Source organism: Bombina bombina, chromosome 9 (genome assembly GCF_027579735.1).
Source record: "Bombina bombina isolate aBomBom1 chromosome 9, aBomBom1.pri, whole genome shotgun sequence".
NCBI classification, from domain to species: Eukaryota; Metazoa; Chordata; class Amphibia; order Anura; family Bombinatoridae; genus Bombina; species Bombina bombina.
In genome coordinates this window covers 43900375-43919198 of record NC_069507.1, presented here as the reverse complement: position 1 = coordinate 43919198, position 18824 = coordinate 43900375, and positions in this window count along the sequence as shown.

Here is an 18824-nt window from a genome sequence, read left to right as displayed (position 1 = left end):
GTATATCCCATAAACCGGAAGTAAGGTCCGCACACTAATACGTGTGTCTTAACTTTCCTAAATATATAGTCGTACTGAGCTAAGCTTGGAATGCATATAGAGCATTCCAAATCGTTATCTTACTTTCTGTCTATTGGCAGTTACCTTTTTTCACGTTTTTTTGCGATCCAGAAATGGTTTTGAATTAGACAATACTCTATTTAAATCACACTTTAAAGGGACACTGAACCCAAATTTTTTTCTTTCGTGATTCAGATAGAGCATGCAATTTTAAGCAACTTTCTAATTTACTACTATTATCAATGTTTCTTCGTTCTCTCGCTATCTTTATTTGAAAAAGAAGGCATCTAAGCTTTTTTTGTTGGTTCAGAACTCTGGACAGCAGTTTTTGATTGGTGGTAAATTTATCCACCAATCAGCAAGGACAACCTAGGTTGTTCACCAAAATTGGGCCGGCATCTAAACTTACATTCTTGCATTTCAAATAAAGATACCAAGAGAATAAAGAACATTTGATAATAGGAGTAAATTAGAAAGTTGCTTAAAATGTCATGCTCTATCTGAATCATGAAAGAAAAAAATTGGGTTCAGTGTCCCTTTAAGTCTTGATAAAGACCACAATTAGGGCTAAAATGCCTAGATTATTTGATGACTATTTGGTGACTATCTGCTTGAGTTTTAACCTACACGGCTATTTGGTAAGCCTATTTACACTTTGGGGGTTATTACTTATTTGCAGTCCGCACTATTGTATTCTTTTTACGTTTTCAGGTTTTTCTATTTTTGCAGATATATCATCAACATTATTTTTGTATATCTCATTTGGGATCAGCGATATTCATTTTTTCTTTTGGATTATTATGGATTTATAACTATTTTTCACTCTCTGGATATATTTTTTCCCCCTGTATAATCTTTCACTCTGGATATACTTTTTCCTTGGATATTCTTCTTTTAGATTTTTTTTATATTGCATAAACATTTGTTATTGTGATTTTTTTCTCCCTCGCCACTTTTCTAATACTTTGGCAAATCCCTAGATACCTTTTTGACTCTTTTTATATTTCTGCATTTATCTGTTTTTAATAACCTTCTGAAATAAATTGCTATGTTTATATTATTTTGTTATATTGTTATATTTTTATTGTCTATTGTAGTATAACCTGTACCTCATGCCTTTTATCTTTGTACTATTTATATCTGATTAGGAGATTTTCTTGGGAGCATATGAGGTGCTGATTTAGCGCTATATATTGAGCAGCCAATGCCTTTACCCCATGCTCTGGCATTGGAGTCTTTCCTGTGTTTGTGTTCCCGGTTCCTGTTTTTTACCTGAGTTTGGACTTGATACTTGCTGCTTGCCTTTGAATCTTGTACTGTCTTGACCTTGTTTCTGCATTTGGCAAAGTTTACACTTTTGCTTAGACTCTCGCTGTTGCAGTTTCCCAATTCCAGTACCTTATTGCCTGATATTTCTATTTGTTTGTCCTTTCTCCATCGCTGCCTTTATCTGCTGCTGCTTTCAGGCTGTATTCAGCACCCTGGTATCCCTTGTTTGGCCCAGAATCAAGCACTTACAGTCCTTGGCCCTAAAGTGGTCACTTCAGAACTTGGCTCTTGTCTGTCTCAACTTGCAACTTAACATCAGCTATACTGATTTGTACAGTTTGGTACAGTTAACACTTGCCTGTACCAGCTTCCTGTTTCCCATTATAATCTATTTTAGCACATTACTTTCTATAGGGTTGTGTTACTTTCACTTAATAAATAGGACTGGTGTTGTATATTGCTATGCAATCTGCCCAGTTTCCAACTATCCTTTCCATTGGGCTCCATCGTGTTAGAGAGGCCACAACCCTGATTACTTCCTTCTTTAAAGAGTCTCATAATCCCACATACAGTTTATATAAATTGTGCATTTTATGTTTATAGCATAGTGTATCACTGACTCTCCTTAAAGTATTTTAATCTGTAAAATAGATACAATGAAATATCAACAACACACTACAACACAGTCTCACAGTAGCAAATAAAATGACATCTTTTGTTACAGAATCAGTAATATTGACATTGGTCTAATGAGAGCACCTTCTAAATGCAATATATCACTTTATAGATGAATAGTTTCAAGTGAAGAGGTGCGTATGCAATAAGAAAGGTGTTTTATAACACAGGAGTTAGAAGGATTTAGGCACAGGAAGATACTCTGGAATTAGTTTACATTTATTGCATTTTATTGCAAATGTCTCTGTCAGGTGCTGATGTTTGGATTTTGAGATATGAAATGTGAATTATATCTCATGGGGTGCAGCAATGATTTTATTTGAATGTATATTGATTAAAAAAGAAAGAAAGACTGAAGATTGGAGTAAGGACCTAGCTGTGGGTATTCTGGGGCATACTAGAGGTGTGGTCAGGCAATTAAAAAAAAACTCATTCGATCAAATGTAATTTATTAAGATCCTATTGCCTCTGTAATGTACATCATCTCAAGACAAAGTTTTGCTATTTGAAAGCATTGTCTGGTTTTTGTTATTCTTTTATTTTTCTTGAACATTTTCAAAGTTTTCTTTTGAGAGTGGACTTTTTATAGAAAGAGTTTATATATTTATTTGCATTTTCATTTTTGTTGTTTATTCTTTAAAGATTTGAGGGCACTTTAGTGAAGCCGGGATCTGCATACGGTGTCTACTATGGTGCAAAAAGTTGTGAGATAGATGAGGCTTCATTGATTATAATGTAGCTTATATTAAAAAATTGCATGCATGGGCATAATTACAGGACTTGAGTTATGGATCACACATCTAGGGGGGTCTTCAGTTGTGTTTCTAGAGAAGTAGGGTTGCTGTATTGCTGCTTTAAAAGAAGACCCTTATTAAAATTACATCTGTCAGTGGCATTTGAAAGAAATGGTTTGAAAATGTTTAGTTATCAGAACCCTGAAATATGTATTTTCCATAAGAGCCTTCTTTTACAGTAGTAGTGTAGATGGGGTCGATAGTGTCTACCTGCATCATGTATGGCCCCTCCCCCGGCAAAACACAGTGTATATAAAGTGTAGAGTTTTGACTTTACAAGAATGGTGGCCGGGCAATACTGTTTAGAAAAACATGCTACCATACTTGTACCGAAAGGTGGCAAAAGTGCAAATTCTCTAGTGTAGACTAACCAAACAGAAATGATGGCACAGTGTAACAGAAAAGTAACCCCTCTTGTTGCTATGTTGCTGCTGGCTCAGCCTCTGCTATTTACAAACAGCCAGAGGTGGCTCTATTGGAATAAGGGCCCCACACAGCCTTTGTCCTTCGGTCAAGTGAAGTTTAGTTATGGCCCTGCTATGATGAAATGTGGTTAAAAATCTCATAGAAATCCAAACTTTTTGAGTTGCTACTTCAGTGAGATTTTAATATAACTAACACATTTGATTAAATGTAACCCAATGTCGATATATACAAATTAGATTAAACTAATATTTGACGTTTTGCAGCTTGTACTCAGTCTTTTAAATAACTTATTTTTATTCCATAAAGAATCAGGGGCCCCATCCGATATGCAGCGTCACCCGCAAAAGCCGGCGACGCCAGATTTTGTGCAATTTTGGTATCATATATACGGCGTAGCATACAAGTTACGCGCGTAAATTTCACCCTTCGGCCGTATTTTTTTTACCCATAGACTAACATAGAACTACACGCAATTTGGTATCCAATATACAGCGTAAGGACTTACGCGCGCAGATTTCAGAAAATCTACTCCATTCTCATCTTGCCACAAATTGCAGGCGCAGGAACCCTTGCACTGACTAAAAAAGCAACGTAACTCCCTGGAAGCCTTAACCAACACATACATTTAAGCAGCATCTCAAGGTATACTATGATATTGCTTTTTAAGGTTTATTTGTGTATTTGAAATAGTTTCAAGCCACAACATAATCAAATGGATTGAGCTTGTAGGTACTTTATCACATTGTGGACATATACTTGCTTATTTACTTTAAATTGTATTACCTTCATCTCTTTAGAACCCACTGGAGTGTAATTTATTCTAATGCTAACACAGCTTGGCAATGATGCCAAAATATATAAAGGGACAGTCAAGTCCAAAGAAAACCTTCTTCTTTTAAATAGGGCATGTTATTTCAAACTACTTTCAGATTTAATTAGAACACTTGCTTTGTTCTCTTGGTATTCTTAGTTGAAAGCAAAACCTAGGATGGCTCATATGATCATTTCTAACACCTTCTTGAAGGCTGCCTCTTTGCAATTGTGTCAAACCAATCACATACACCACAACCTCTCACCTGCAGACTTAAAACACCTGATAATGCCCACCCTATCAGTAACATCACTACCATATATACCAATGTGTCAATTTATATTGGATGTGAGATACATTGATTTACATCTTAGAAGTGAATATTAATATATGTACCCTTCAGAAACAACTATTGTGGATGTGAGTTATAGTACAAGAATATGTCATAAACAGGATAATATTACTTTTTTTGGGGCCATTTTCCACACAGGCATAATTATATATTTTAACAATATTAGTGTACTAAAACACACCTCACATGGATGTGGATGACAATTATATGGTAAATAACAGGGACAAGATTTATGGTGAACTATAAGAATATTTATTTCTTTTTTGGCTTCTTGTATGAGGGAGCTGAGTTGGCTGTAGTTGATTTCCTTGTTCTCCTGGTTTGAGAAGTTTCTTCGGTTTCTGCTGGTGTGCTGGCCATAGATGATAGGCTGGAGGCAGTGTCCTGCTGGTGTGTAAAGTGCTCAACCAATACACCCAAGAGTTGATTTTGTCCCGCCATCCATTGTCCATCTGCATCTGCATATCAGACAGAATTCTCATCATCTGCGACTGGTTTTGAACAATTCCATTTAATGATGCTGCCATGTCCCTCTGCAGCTCTATTTTTACACTTGAGTAACCTCTCTTGGCTCCTGTGAAACCTCTGTTGGCCTCTTTGTCTGCTCTCGCAGCTTGTTATGAGCCTCCTCTGGAGTGAAATGTATTCATCACCCAGGGGAGAATACAGTGCATCCATAGGCTCTTGAACAGCAGGGCTTCTAGGTGCTTGAGGTGCAGGTCTAGCTGCATCTGCTGGTGCTTGTGGGACATCTTCAGCTGCATCTGCTGATGCTGGTGGGACATCCTCAGCTGCATCTGCTGGTGCTGGTGGGACATCCTCAGCTGCATCTGCTGGTGCTGGGGGGACATCCTCAGCTGCATCTGCTGGTGGGACATCTTCAGCTGCATCTGCTGGTGGGACATCTTCAGCTGCATCTGCTGGTGCTTGAGTAATTCCAGCTATATACTCATCTGCAGATGGTGGAATTCTCCCAAGGGAAGAGGATGGTGGAGCTCTCCCAAGGGAAGAGGATGGTGGAGCTCTCCCAAGGGAAGAGGATGGTGGATCTCCCAGGGTGGATTGGTAGTCCCATTGATGACCAGTGTGTGACCACTCAGCCTGTCCAGTTTGCACTTCTTGTGACATACCATGTGTGTAAAAGCCATGACTGCCCTGATATTGTTTTGGGGGAGGGGGTAAAGACATGGACCCTTTGTGGCTGACTTGGCTCCCCCTCAAAGCCAAGAATATTCCTCTGGCCAGGGGTCATATGTCAATGGTGGTGGCATCACTTCCGGGTCCTCTACTGAAGCCATCCAACCCTGCTCATGCCTGGGAGCATAATGTTCACGTGGTTGCCTGAAGACTGGTGGTGGTGGCTGCATGCCTGTGACTGGTGGTGGTGGTGGAGGGGGCGGCATGCCTGTTTGCATGCTGGCGACAGAAGGTTCTGTGGAGGAGTCAAAGGATGAGAGGGATTAGTACAGTCATATATATATCCACGTGGGCATACAATGTACATTGATACATGCTAGGGCCTATACCCATTCTCATGTCAAACTCTATAACATGCATGTGCACAATGTGATTTGTAATAATAGGGATTTTAATCTGCACAGTATACAGGTATGTGTTTCATACAATAGTTATGTGTACATGTCAATGATGGAAAATATTTGTTCTTTAAGTGACACTATGGTCACACAATTTACTTTAGCCTGATGTAGGCACAGAACCTGCTTTCGGAGCTAAAAGTATTGTGATGGCTATAGTGTCCATTTACTGAAAACTCTACATGTGGCTTGTGGCCTGTGTTACTCTGAGACATGTTAGTATTGCACTATTTCACCTCATATCATGAATTGCATTGTGTTAAGTAGCATTAATGTGAAATATAATTGTAGATGTTTTTGTTAGTAGGCCAAATACCATGCTCCTCATTGTGTACATGAATGTGTGACATTAAAGGATGTTATATCTCAAATACATATCATACTGGTGTGTGACATGTTACTCAACAGCATGATGTGCTGTGGTTGCAGCCCCTGAGTCACGAGCCCCTGGAAGTCCATGGACTGCTGTGATACTCAGGGACCTGCGTATCATCTCCTGCCATGTGTTGTATTCTGTGTCCAGGGGTGGACCACCGCCTGTTCCCCTCTGGTGCATGGCTTCCTGCCCCATCTTCTCTTTCACTCGCCTCTTACAGTCATTCCACCTTTTTTCAAGGCCCTCAACAGTCCTCCTCGGTGGGGCCACACTGTTGACGGCATCCTCTACCGCCAACCATGCCGTTTTACGTCTTCTGGTAACGCCTTTGCCCTTCTGGCCAAAGAGGGCACTGTGGTTGTCCATGATGGCCTGGACTAGGGCAACATTCTCATTGAATGAGAAGTTGGGACATATCATCCTCTGTGGACACCTGGCTTGCTCCCTGCGATGTCCCTGGTGTGGGTTCCTCCCTATCCTCTCCCTCCCCCCCTTCTGTCCCCATGTGCACCCTCTGTCCCTCTCCTTGATGTGCCTGGTCTCTGGGGCTCTCGGGCATCTCCCCTCCCATCATCCCTTCTAGCTCTCCCTCTCCCCACTCCACTTACTCCCTGACGGGGACCCCGCTGCTCCTCCTGTCCTCTACAATACTCCTCTCCCTGCCACTCCTCTCCCCTCCACCCTACCTCTCCCTGCCATCCTCACACTACACACACTCACACTCACTCCCAGTTCAATCACACACAATCACAACCAAACACTCAGCCTATCACACTGTAAAATTTAAATAAAATGTGTGAGGTGTTAGAAAAAAAGTGTTGTGTATTTTGTATATGTATGTGTGCAATATGTAAAAATATGTGTAAGTGTAAAAGCTTAATCAACCAACAATGCGACCTAAATAACTCCTATGTTTGCGCCTCTCTCTCTACTCTGACTAATCCTCCACTCCACTGTAGTGTGCTGTAGCTCAACGAACACACTGAAGAAAATGGCGGCTGTGCATGGGTTTATATATGACTTTTGAATAGCGTAATTACGTGGCGCATTTATAGATGTAGTCGCGGGTGATTTTTACGAGTGTTAGCTTAATTTGCATAAAACTACTCTTTATTGAGACTTTACGTGGACGAAATACAGGCTTAAGTTACTTGCGACAAGTAAAATGTGTATTTGCGCACTTTTCGGAAGAACGCCAGTTTGTCCTACTTACGCCAGTTTAGCATCTAAAGGCGCAGTATATGTAATACCCTGATGTGCGAGGTGAAATTATGGGCAGCGCGGGTTCCCTCGCTTGCGCCGAAAACTACACAGTATATTGGATCGCGCCCCAGCTTTCTTTCTTTCCTGATCACAGCCAGCCTTTATTTTTTTGTCGAAAACATTTTTACAAATCCATCTAATACTTTGACGTGCGTTTCATTTACTACTAATGAAATAATTTACTCAAAATTTTCTGGCTTGAGATGTCTGAGATAATTTCTGGTTATTAGAACACCACAGAACACTTTATTATCAATCTCTAATGATAACATTTTTATTTGCTGGATTTTAGTAAAATCATTTTAATATATCTTGTCATGTTATATACTTATACTGCAGAGTGCTGTGACAAGCCCAAATGCAAAACTTCATATAATTGGCTTATAGTAATATTTAAAATGATTCTTGATGAGAATGACCTGTGAGGCTGAATAAGATAATAGGATTGGCTGTGTTGGAAAAAAAAATGTGAACCAGGGACCCAAACTTTTGTGTGTGAAAGAAATATATAAATATTCTATTTATAATGTGATAAAAATGCTATTTGGTTTGGTAGGATTCAGTCAAACAACTATTTGTTATGAATTGAGTTTAAAATTATATTGTAGTGGAAACGTCACATGCTCTTATTTGTTATAGCATGTCATTTAGCAACTATTTAATTTGAAATTATTTGGCCCAGATTACAAGTGGAGCACAAAAATATTAGTGCTATTTAGCACTGACATCCCTTGAGCTCAATAATAGTGCTTTTTTTATTATTCTCATAGTAAAAGTTAGTTCTCTAGCACATTTCTTCTGAGGCAGCGCAACAGCGATCATCCCAATCAGATACGATTGGGATGATTGACACCCCCTGCTAGCGACCGATTGGCCTCAAATCTGCAGGGAAAGGCATTGCACATGCATTTCACTAGAATTCCTTGTGCAATGATAAATGCTGTCTGCATTTAGCGATGTTGTGCGGACATGATCCGCTAAATAGGATCATATCCTTCCGACAGTTAATACATCGGCCTCATATAGTGAACTTCTATGAAGTTCAAAGAACTATGGTTTTTGTATTGAAATATAAGTTACAAACCTACACAAATACATGCTTACACACACATACACACACACTCACATGCACTCACATGCACTTACACACACATACATACACACACTCTCTTGCACATACATACACACACACTTACACACACAAACACACACACACGCATACACACATGCACTTACACACATACACATACATACACACACAAACACACACATATACACGCACTTACCCACACACATATACACACACACTTACATCCACGCACACTTACGCACACATACACACACACTTACACACACGCGCACATACATATATACCTTTGAGCCTCTTTCAGTCCAGCACCTGGTCAAAGACCATATCCCTTTAAACCGCTGTTAAAATATTTTTTATATTTTTTTTAATAACCCTTGAATCTATACATTTATATTTAAGATGTTTAAATATGAGGGAAATCCTATATTCTAATATATTATATTTGTGTTTTTTTATGCATGTATTCAGGTTTCCAAGCGTGCTGATTTTTTCAGTGCTATTTTGTGTTGCACTCAAGCACAACACTTAAAGGGACATTAAACACCCTGAGATATTAATAGAAAATTTGTAATTATATGTAGTAAAGCAACTTTGCAACATACCTTTATTATTAATATTATTTTGTCACCCTTTGCTGTAATTTAGTTCTGGAAATTGTGTGCTTCCCAAATTTCTGTAAAGGGAACTGTCTACTCCAGAATTGTTATTGCTTAAAAAGATATAATCTCTTTATTACCCATTCCAGAGTTTTGTATAACCAACACTGTTATATTAATATACTTTTTATCTCTGTGATTACTTTGTATCTAAGTCTCTGCAGGCTGCCCCCTTATCTCAGTTCTTTTGACAGACTTTTAGCCAATCAGTGATGAATCCTAGGTAACTCCACGTGAGTGAGCACAATGTTATCTAAATGACACAAATGGATTAGCACTGTCTAGCTGGGAAAAACTGTCAAAATGCCCTGAGATAAGAGGTGGCCATCAAGTGCTTAGAAATCAGCATATGAACCTACCTAGGTTTAACTTTTAACAAAGAATACCAAGAGAATAAAGCAAATGTGATGATAAAAAGTAAATTGGAAAGTTGCGTAAAATTGGATGCCCTATCGGAATCATTCTAGCGTAAATTGCAATCGCACTCAATCGATCGCGTTTACTTTCAACTTGTAATACGAGCGGAAAACTGTCAATGCACCACTTGTAATCTTGCTCTAAATATTTCTAAATACAGTATATCTGGTAATATTATGGTAAAATAGATATTACTTCCTATATATCTATAGGAATAGATATATAGGTATAGGTATATACAGATATAGGAATACATATTTACTATACAAATAACATATTTCTGTATGTGAAGAAAATTGGAATCTGAAATATGTACAGTATATATACAGTAAAACGCATAAATACTTAAATACATCTTTACACACATATACACACACATATATCTATACATATATCTATATATATATATATATATATATATATATATATATATATATATCTATATATATATATCTATATATATATATATATATACATACATATATATATATATATATATATATATATATATATATATATATATATATATATATATTGACATGTATATGTTTTTACATTATAGCCCTTTTCTGTAAAACACCTATGTGATTATTTTTATCAAATAGTGTTTATATGAGTGTAACTGTATATTTCAATATAATTATGTTGTGCAATTTTTTTTTTAACACACTACCCTTTCCGTGCAGTTTTCAGTTACGCTAACCCGACGAGTGTAAAATGCATTTACTTGTAATAATAATTGTCAACTTGTAATATGAGCACTATTTCCGTCATACGCACAAAGCAGCAAAAGACAAAATTTCAAAACCAAGAGAAAACAAACTATGGATTGAGTAAAAAAATATATGATCTGTATAATTAATAAAGAAGCTAAAAAAGTTTTTTACACACATATGTGCTTTTAGAAAGTTCCTGCTGCAAAGCAGATAATTCAGTTTTTAATTTTGTGTAAAGATCATTTTTGGTAGCTATTATAGTTTCTATTTCTAAGAAAATACTGGGTAATGCTTTTTAATTTATTTAATTACTGCCTCTACAAAATTGGAGCTGTCATTATACCACTGAAACAGTACAAAATGTCATAGGTATTCAGACTTTATTATTTGATCTTTTTAACAAATCAGAGACATGACAAAGTAACTCAAAAGGAGCATAAATACAAGTTCTTCACTTCTAATTAGAAGACAAAAAAAAAAGTAATAAAAAGCTAACAAAATGTGTTTTTATTTTTTAAAGAGTTAATTAATCATCCATCGTTGTATGAACATTACTGAGACGAGAGACACTGAAATTATAATCATGGGACAGCAAAAATGCAAAATGTAGCTTACAAAAAATAAAAATAAAATTGCAATGCCATTTTAATTAATGCATATAATGAATGTTTACTTCACTATAATACACAGCATACAAGTGCTGTTTCATAGTATGAGATCAAATAATATATTTTGAAGACATTATCCCTTTGCAGTGTGATTCCTATATACTTTATGTTTACAGAAAAACTGTCTCCAACCTTGTATAGCTTTGAACGCTCTTTGAGGACCCACCTACCCAAAATAAATCTTGAACTGCTTTGACTCACTGCTCAGTGGCGTCACTAGGGTTGGTGTCACCCGGTGCGGTAAGTTATGGTGTCACCCCACCGCCCAGAAAGTAGACACACACAAAAAAACAGGCACACACACAAACAAACACTCAGACACACTTAAATACATACTCAGATGCACACACAAACACTCGGAAACACACTCAAACACACACACAAAAACACACACACAAAAACACTGAGACACACACACAAAAACACTGAGACACACACACACACACAAAAACTCAGATAAACACATACAAAATATGTAAACTGCACTGCATTAATTATAAAGCTCATGCCTAGAGCTGATCCCTGGCTCAGAAGAGCATCAAATGAAAGATAAACAGAGCACTCTAAAAATAAATCACTAAAGAAAAGGTTTAGGCACGCAAACTATGAAAATTCTGCTCTCTGACCCTGTTCCAAGTCTGTCAGTGCACAGCCCTGGGCCGCATGTCACTGAGCAGTGAGCACAGATAGGCAGGTGGGTTTAGGCTAGCAGTGCAACTTTGCAAGCCCCACGGCACGCCCACAACATTCATAGTGAAATTGGGCAGGGGAGGAGCAAAGTACAAACAAGCAAAAGCAGCTGGGAAAACTAAATTGCAGCACTGGCTCAAGGGGCAAAAAAATTGTGTGTCTACAACTTCCCCAGTCCCACTAATGTTCACAAATGCCAGACCCTCTAATAAAATAATCTATGCATCTCAACATTGTATTTATTTGAATTTCCTTAAAAAACATTTTTGTTGGTGTCACTCCCTGGAGGGTGTCACCCAGGTGCGGCCCGCACCCCCCGCACCCCCTAGTGACGCCACTGTCACTGCTGCAACTACAATCCATGTGACAAGTTACCCCAAACCCTCACCCTGTAAACTGTAAGCTCTTCGGTGTAGGGCCCTTTTCATCATGTAATAGATATGTTTAGTCTGTTATGTATTGGTAACTTATCATAAATCCTTCTCATTTTATACCCCTATCTCTGTACCGAGCTCTACTGAATTGTGTGATGCTATATAAATAAATGCTAATAATGATAATTATAATAAAAATAATACATTTGTTATTTTCATAGTGAATGAACATCAGCATCTGAAGAACACAATTTATTTTAATATTAGAATATTTTATTTTATTTTCCCTACTGTTTGGTGTATTAAATATAATGAAATTTTAAATGTGCATCATAAATGTTCAGTTTACGTTACAGAGAGATACAATATTAAATTATGTTTTACAGAAGCATTCTAAGACCAATAGACAACCCTACAGACCACAGCATCTCCTTGGTGTAAAGGGTCTAAATGCTCTGGTTGGAATGTAAAAATGAAAAACAAATTTAAAATGTGTAAAAAATGTTAATAAAATAATATTTATTTTGAAGAATTATACTGTATTATAAATAAGGTAGCTATAATATTTTTGATACAAGATAAAGAAGTACTATTTTGTAAAGTAATAATTCATAATTGTATAAATGTTTACAACCAACTCTACTAAGATGTTAATCAATTTGTTAAGTACAAATTTAAAATTTATGTGTGTCTAAGATGAAGATTGTAAGAGAATACTCTGAGATGCTCATTTGACCATATTTATAGACATTAAATGAAAATGGTGGAAGTTTACACTTAACACCTTCCAACATATTTGTTCAGCTGTAAAACAGGTTAAGGAAGGATTGAAACTGGGTGAAAACCAGAAGCCAATAACTTTTTACATTAATGGAATATATTTCCATTATCAACATAAGCACATTCTTTTTATATGCAAACTTTCTGAGGATCTGAATCCTACTGAGCATGTGCCAGATTGTCCAATCTATACGAGAACAAAGCAAATTTGATGATAAAAGAAACATTGGAAAGTTATTTAAAATTGCATACCCTATCTGAATCATGAAAGTTTAATTTTGACTAGACTGTGCCTTTAAAGAAAATGTTATGTTATGAACATATGAAGTGCACAACTGTCATCAATTGATGTTAATGTTTAAGAGAAAACCAACTGCATTCAAACATATTATAGTTATCTGTATTAGTGAATTTGAATACATTTGCTTTGACATAGAGTTTTTTGCTTCCATGAAGGTTTATAAAAATCCATGCAAAACTCTTTAGTTTTTTAATGTTTTTTGCACCATTGTTTTCTAGTGTTTTTTATTTTCTTCTTCAAACGGGTTTTTCATATGGAATTTAATGGCTTTGAAAAGAACACATACAAAAGCTTCAGTATTTTTCTGCAAAGAAATTTTTTCAGATTTTAATTTAGGTCTTCGATTAGAAAAGTCTCAAATGTATCCATTTGATGTAACATTGTTATCCTGCATACTCTGGTGGTCTAATTGTGATGGTCAATCTATCATAAAATAAGAGCAAATGATGGAAAACAGAAGACGACTCAGATTTCTCGCCCTAATTTTCAAAGACATCCACAACAATATACCCCAATATTGGCTATATTACAAGTGGTGTGCTATTTAGCGTTCTTGCTTGATCTTAAACAAGCTCCAAACCCAAAGCAAATTTCACATATTTACCTCATTTGAATTCGTTTTAAACCAAGAAAAATCTAGGTATATTTAATTTGTGCTTTTTATTTCTCACAGCTGTATCAAGAATAAAGAATAATTTACGTTGAGTAAAATGTGCTTCAAAGGTCATAGTACATAAATATGTTAAAATTGTATTTTGCGTGAAAAAATGTTGCATAAAAGCTCTTAAAATTTAAAGTCCAACCAATAAGAAGTGCATGTTTATGTGTAACTGTGTCCTGAGACTCTGCAGTTCATTGGTTCATAAGAACACCCACATTTAAAAATGGTTCTATTCAATAACAGAACATATATTTTTCATTGAGCTTGGTTTATGAAGCTTTTCACCCAGCTCTCACAAGAGAACCTGCAGTCAGTATGTATCAATCAGCGGTAATCAGACCGCTGCTTCCTAGCCTCTTTTCCACCTCTTAGATGGAGAATTTCAATCTCCCCAGTCTCGTCTGAACGGGGAGATTGACAGCTCCAGCCTGCGTGTGATTGGCTGTGCGGGCAGGGGGGTTTTGCACAAGAGCACAAAATAGAATTCTTGTGCAATGCTGAATGCAGGCAACGGATTGCTACCGGCCAGAGGTAAACTGGGGCGGATAGGAGTACATATATATGCCCCTGTCTGCACTAGCTTGATAAATCGAGCCCTTTAAAGCAACATACGCCTAGATTACAAGTTTTGCACTATACAGGGTGCGAAAATAATGCCAAAAAACGTTATTATTATCGGTTATTAATATTATAGGTTATTTGTAGAGCGCCAACAGATTCCGCAGCGCTATAAACAAAGGGGGATTACAACAAAACAATTATAGGATAGAGGGCCCTGCCAAGAGTTGCACTGTTGTAGTCAGCTCTTAAGAAGGTGATCTACAAACAGCTGGACTCTTAGGCTTACATGCTAAGGGGGTTCAGGGGATTGCAGTGGAGGAGAGGAACTGGTATTAGGAAAGGTTAGTGTAGGTTGTATGCGTCCCTGAACAGTAGAGTCTTTAGGGAGCACTTGAAGCTTTTAAAACTAGAAGAGAGTCTTGTGGAGCGAGGCAGAGAGTTCCACAAGATGGGAGCCAGTCTGGAGAAGTCCTGTAAACGGGAGTGTGATGAGGTGACAAGAGAGGAAGAGAGTAGGAGGTCATGAGTAGAGCGAAGGGGACGGGAGGGAGAGTATTTGGAGACAAGGTCTTAGATGTAGGCGGGAGCAGTGCAGTTGAGGGCTTTGTATGTAAGAGTGAGAGTTTTGTGTTTGATCCTAGAGGCAAGAGGAAGCCAGTGAAGGGATTGGCAGAGAGGCGCAGCAGATGAAGAGCGACGTGTAAGGAAGATGAGTCTGGCAGAGGCATTCATTATGGATTGTAAAGGAGCTAGGCGGCAGGTGGGGAGACCAGAGAGGACAGAGTTGCAGTAATCAAGGCGGGAAAGAATGAGAGAGTGGATTAAAATCTTAGTTGTGTCTTGTGTAAGGCAGTGTCTAATTTTAGAGATGTTTTTAAGGTGGAAGCTGCAGGCTGTAGCCAAGGACTGAATATGAGGAGTGAAGGAAAGATCTGAGTCAAATGTAACCCCGAGACATCGGGCATGCGGGGTAGGGGTATTGATGGAGTTGTCGACAGTTATAGAGATATTGGGGGTGGAGATTTTGGAAGAAGGGGGGAAAATGAGGAGCTCAGTTTTGGAGAGATTTAGCTTGAGGTAGTGAGAGGACATCCAGGAAGAGATGTGAGAAAGACAGTTAGTGACATGGGTTAGCAAGGAAGGAGATAGTTCTGGTGCAGAGAAGTAGATTTGGGTGTCATCGGCATACAAATGATATTAGAAACCGTGGGACTTAATTAGGGAACCTAGTGATGACGTATAGATTGAGAAGAGAAGGGGACCGAGGACAGAGCCTTGCGGTACTCCGACAGAAAGTGGTGATGGGGCAGAGGAGGCCCCAGAGAAGGCTACACTGAAGGTACGGTTTGACAGGTAGGAAGAGAGCCACGAAAGGGCTGTGTCACAGATGCCGAAGGATTGGAGGGTTTGGAGCAAAAGAGGGTGGTCGACAGTGTCAAAGGCTGCGGACAGATCAAGGAGGATAAGCAGAGAGAAGTGGCCTTTTGATTTAGCTGTAAGTAGGTCGTTGGTGACCTTAACAATAGCTGTCTCTATGGAGTGATAGGGACGAAATCCAGAATGCAGTGGGTCAAGAAGGGAGTTTAACGTAAGGAAATGGGATAGGCGTGCATATACTAGTTTTTCGAGAAGCTTTGAAGCAAGAGGGAGGAGGGAAATAGGGCGGTAGTTGGATGGGGAGGTAGGATCAAGGGAAAGTTTTTTAAGGATAGGTGTGACCAGTGCATGTTTCATCGATGAGGGAAATGTACCAGTGCTGAGGGAGAGGTTGAAAATGTGTGTTAGTATAGGGGTAAGGGTAGCAGAGAGAGAGGGGAGCAGCTCTGAGGGGATAGGGTCAAGGGGACAGGTAGTGAGGTGAGAGCGCAGTATAAGTGCCGAAACTTCTTCCTCAGTAACAGGGGGAGAATGAACTAAGTTTCAGGTTATGAGGGTTGTGGTTGAGTGAGATTATTTGAGGGGGGGAGAGAATGGAATTATGTTGAGAGCTGATTTCTTATCTGATGGAATCAATTATGTTAATGAAGTGACTGGCAAAGTTTTCCAGAAGGCTACCTGTAGTAAGTTAGATGGCAATTGAAGCAGTTGAGTGAAAAAGTCTGTGTTTTTTTCTGTGTTCTGAGAGAGCAATGTGTCTGTAGTAATTTAGATGGCAATTGAAGCAGTTGAGTGAAAAAGTCTGTGGTTTTTTTTCTGTGTTCGGAGAGAGCAATCTGTCTGTAGTAAGTTAGATGGCAATTGAAGCAGTTGAGTGAAAAAGTCTGTGTTTTTTTTCTGTGTTCTGAGAGAGCAATGTGTCTAAAGGAAAGAGATATATTGGTTAAAAACGTTGCATTATTTCACTCTCCATAGCGCTGGCATTACAAGTTACTGAAAAGCCTCCTTCTGCTGTGCGTTATGGTGCATTAAGCTCCATACTGCACAAAAGCCGAGGGCTGATTTGACATGTTCCCCCATAGACATCAATTCTTCAAATTCAAATCAGCCAATAGGATGAGAGCTTCTGAAATCCTATTGGCTGTTCAAAACAGCCAATAGGATGAGAGCTACTAAAATTTCAGTAGCTCTCATCCTATTGGCTGTTTTGAACAGCCAATAGGATTTCAGTAGCTCTCATCCTATTGGCTGATTTGAATTTGAAGAATTAAATCAGCCAATAGAAATACAAGGTACGCCATTTTGAAACAAGTACCTTGCACTGAAGTTTCAGTGTACGGTGATGACCATATGAAGAGGACACTCCGCGCAGGATGGCATCGCCTTCCAGAATATCTCTGCTCCGCGCCGCTGGGATGAAGATAGAAGATGCCTGGATGAAGACTTCTCGCCACCTGGATGGAGATGGATTTCTGAATTGCAGGAACCGTGAGTAGATATTCTGGAGCTAGTGTTAGTTTTTTGGGTTGGGGTTTGCAGTGGGTTTATTTTTCAGATTAGGGGGGATATTTATCAAAGCCTCAACTTTGTTGCATTCGCTGGCACCAATACGCTCGCCTAACATCACCTAACATTGTGGCAGCGTATCTCAATATGCTCTCCTTATTTATAAAAAAATCTGGTAAAAAGATGCACACCAAGTACGGGGCGATGAGCATCGGACAGTTGTTAACTAGCAGTAATCGATTTTGCGTCTATTTGGCTTTTCCCCAACTTTTTTTTTTACCCTGTCACTAAACGCCACAACTATACTAAAATGTTTAACCCTTATCCCGCTGCTCCCCGACATCGCTGCAACCTAAATAAAGTTATTAACCCCTATCACATCCTGAAGACATCCAGCGTGGCCAATAGGATTAGAGCTGCTAAAATCCTATTGGCTGTTCCAATCAGCCAGTAGGATGAGAGCTTAATTTGGGGAGTTGGGTGGTGGGTTTTACTGTTGGGGGGTGTTTGTATTTTTTTTTTACAGGTAAAAGAGCTGATTTATTTGGGGCAATGCCCCACAAAATGCCCTTTTAAGGGCCATTGGTAGTTTATTGTAGGCTAGGGTTTTTTTATTTTGGGGGGCTTTTTTATTTTGATAGAACTATTAGATTAGGTGTTAATCTTTTTATTTTTGATAATGTGGTTTTTTATTTTTTGCAATTTAGTGTTTGTTTTTGTAACTTAGTGTTTGTTTTTTTCTGTAATTTAGTACTTTTAATAATGTTTAATAGTATATTTAATTAATTTGAGTAGGGTTAGGTTTCTTTAATATGCAATTTATTTTATTTAATTGGTAGTTTAATTTAATTTTAGGATATAGTTAGGGTAGGTTAATTAATAGTTCTACAGGTAAGTTTTAATTTATTTGAAGATAGGTTAAAATTTAAATTTAAAGTTAGGGGGTTGTTATGTTTAGGGGTTAATAGCTTAATTTATTTTTGTGGGAGGTCAGAGGTTTAGGGGTTAATAAGTTTATTTAGTGGTGGCGGTGTCAGGGAGCGATGGAATAGGGGTTAATACATTTTATTTAGGTTGCGGCGATGTCGGGGAGGCAGATTAAGGGTGTTTAGACTCGGGGTTTATGTTAGGATGCTGTTTTCAACCATAGAAATTAATGGGATATCTGGCAGCATCGAACATAAGCTTTCATTGCTTTCAAACTCCTATTAATTTCTATGGCATCCACTGCCTCGAGGGTGGCAGATTGAAAACCAGGTATGCTTGGCTGGAATAGCCACGAGCGTACCCGTACCTGTTAAATGTTTGACAACTGGGAAAAGGTGTCAAATAGAGCTGAATGTGTATTTGGAACATCTATAATGACATAAGCATCGATCTGCGTCGGATTGAGACCGGCGGATCGT